Below are 3,325 nucleotides of genomic sequence, written 5' to 3'. Positions count from 1 at the left end.
ACTAAGAAGATAACAATGTACAATGTATTAATTATTGAAACTGCCCTATTAATCAGCTTTGAAACTGTCTCATTGCTATTTGTTTCTCAATAAAATATATATTTTTTAAAAAGCCTGCTTCTCTTTGCTCCCTATAATTGACCTCTAAATCCTCTGGCTGCCTGCACCCAGGAACAATAAATTCCACACCATGTTGCCTTTACACAAGCCTGGTGGTCTCCACTGGTCTTCTCTGCCTTGTGTTGTTCCTTACATAAATTAGGCAACACACCCCAGAACACTAAGCACACAGCATGGTTCATGCCTAGGATAGCATGGGTACACAGGAAGACGTAGTAGGAAGCCTGAGGAAGAGAGAGGGCAGATCTAAGGAAAATATGAACCTCAGCAGTAGGGGGGAACCTTGTTTTCCTCTCGCTCTCTGACAGCTAAGATCTGGGTGCCCTGATTTCTCATGCAGGGAACATGTTTTTGCATAGAACTTAACCAGAACTGGAAAAGTTGTTTGTTTGTTTGTTTGTGGAACTGGAGATTGAACTCAGGCCCTTGTGCTTGCCAGGCAAGCACTTATTCTACTAAGCTATCTCCCCGGCTCCTGGAAAAATAGTTTTTCTAATTGGTGATTATATTGTTTGTGCATCTCTCATTTCTTTTCTTTTCCTTTCTTGCCTTTTTATTTGTTTTTTTGTGGTACCGGGGATTAAACTCAGGGCCTTGAGCGTGCTAGGCAAGCACTCCGCCACTGAGCTACATCCCCAGTCCTGTTCCTGCACTTCAGCATGCAGATTACTCTAAAGAGTTAATAAAGAATATTAAATGCGGTTTCTGGATTTGAGCTTTCGCCATTTCAATTCTGGCTCTGTCACTTGCAAGCTTTGTGACTGAAAGCAAGTCATTTATAGCCTCAGTGAGTGCGTCCTAGTCTGCAAAATGGGGCATATGCTTCTGAAAGGTGCCATAAAGCTTAAATGCGTGAGACATCTAAGTACTTAGAGCAGTCTCCACATACAAAACTCAACCTCGCTTGTAAGGACTCAATGAAATCTCGAATAAATACCAGTTATTCTTATGTACTCATTTTCTAAAAAGGAATTGTGAGTTTATAGTGCCATCTTAAGGATAAAGCAACCATAGAATCTTGTCATTTCATCATCCCTTTCATCATTACTAAGCAGTGTAAGGCTCATTTTCACCAAGAGCTGGGCAGTGACGCCACCCTCTTTGATCCTCCCGCTCCCACTGGGCAGCTCTTAATGGTCCTTCTGCACTCCATGCCTACCGGCCCCTGGCGCAGTTTATCATGCTAACCCTGACTTCTTGGTTACATAACCATCTTCTCAAAAAATAGTCTTCTGTTGGGGACCAGGCTATGCGATAGATTGGGGGAGGGGCTAAACCCCAGGGCCCGCAGTCTCCAGGCAGACATGGGCTGCAGGCTTTCTGGCTGAGTGGGTTTTAGTTGTAGTACCCTGACCCCAGTGCGGCAGAGGCAGCACCTGCTGAGGACGGTACAAAGAAAGGTGTGGGCAGGATCTTGTTTCCTTCATGATACCAAACTCACTCCCCATTCTATCTACGACCTCATTCTTCTGGCAGCTGCAGGTCCAGGAAAAGGACACCGCCCCTCCCCCTGTGCTTCTTGCTGGCTGATGAAAGAAGGAGGCTGGCCAGAGAGGTCTGTGTCTTTGCCCAACCAAAAGCACCGATCTCCAGGTCCTCCTGAGAATTTCTCTGGAAATTTCTCTTTGTCTTTGTCACTCATAGCCCCGCGAGCAAGCAACCGAGGGACTGATCGGCCCTAAGTAATCTCTTATTCAGATTAGAGGAAACAGCTCAGAAATGTAAAATAAATAAATAAACAATACAGTACTCTGTTAAAAAGCAGGTAGATGTTTTTAAAATGGAAAGGCCTGAGTTCAATCCCCGATTCCACCAAAAAATTAAAAAATAAAAAATAAAAGGAAATAAATAAAACTTAAAAGCACATGCAGGGCAAAGACAAACCACCGATTAGGATATCTAAGACAACGTAACTGTTAAATTGGGGGGAAAAAGGTAATAACCAAAATCCAGTAACAGGGATAAAGAAATATGAAATATTTAAGAAAAAGAGAGTGGAAGAGAGATCTAATGTATTAAAATAAGAGCTTTAGAAAAGAGAGGTAATATTCAAAGAGATTATCCAACAGTATTTCAATATTAATCATTGGTAAAGAATTAAGATCATGAAGTTCAATTAATTATGAGTGACACAAATAAAAATTGGTCTAGGGGCTGGGGAGATGGCTCAATAGAATAAGCGCTTCCCTGGCAAGCGCAAGGGCCTGAGTTTAATCCCCGATTCTGCGGGAAAAAAAAAAAGAAAAGAAAAGAGAAAAATTGGTCTATATCTAGAAACATCATCATGAAACTATAGAATACCAAAAACAAATATATATATTCGGGCGCCACTTGTCCCGAGCCAGCAGGTCAGTCAACGAAGGTCACCTGGGATAGGAGCGGGAATTGAGAAGGGGACAAAGGACAGGAGATGCGAGAAATGGAGACAAGACAGGATTCTGATCAAGTCAAGGAAACTCTGGGTGTATATAGTGGAGGCATAGGGAAATGACATCGGCAGGTAAAAGGCGTGAGTAAATAGGCAACCGGGCCATGACAGGAAGTCCCACCTCCGGGGCATAGAAAGAGACTTATGAGAAATAGGCGGGGTGAAAAGAGTTAGGAGCTTAGCTCAGTAGAGGTAGGGGAAGAGGAAGTCAGTGTCACTAATGACGCCGATGCACCAAGAGAATTTTATAGGTCAGAGACACTCAGGTGACCATTAAAGGGTACGTGGCACAAAGTCATGATGTGGCAGATTCACAGGATTTAGGAAAAGACTTGCAGCAATATTGGAGGCCTGGAGTTATTGTGCCATATTTAGTACAGGGTCTTACGGGGTCTCCATGGTCTCATCACATAGATCGGACTTGTAGTGATTCTCCTGTTTTCAGCCTCCCAAACGCTGGAATTACGGGCGCACACCACCACACCCAGTCTCAGTAGCCACCATCTCAGTGCACCCCAGAGACGGGCCCAGCACAGCGCGCCACGGACTAAACCCCAGCCGCTGCACTCTGCCTAAGCAAGCACTTTAGTTCGATGAGTTATCTGGCAGGCACTTTCAAAAACAAACAATTATAAATGCACTCAGAATGAAAAGACAGATGAACTACCAAAAAATGAAAAGTAAACAAAATTAAAATCATCAATAATGAAGTACCAAAAGACAGAACTACAACAAATTTGAAGATTTTAATTGGCTATACCTATGATTCTAAAATTG

Source organism: Octodon degus, unplaced genomic scaffold (assembly GCF_000260255.1).
Source record: "Octodon degus isolate 3935 unplaced genomic scaffold, OctDeg1.0 scaffold00087, whole genome shotgun sequence".
Classification (NCBI taxonomy): Eukaryota; Metazoa; Chordata; class Mammalia; order Rodentia; family Octodontidae; genus Octodon; species Octodon degus.
The sequence above is the reverse complement of the archived record's forward strand: the minus strand, read 5'-3'. Positions refer to the sequence as shown.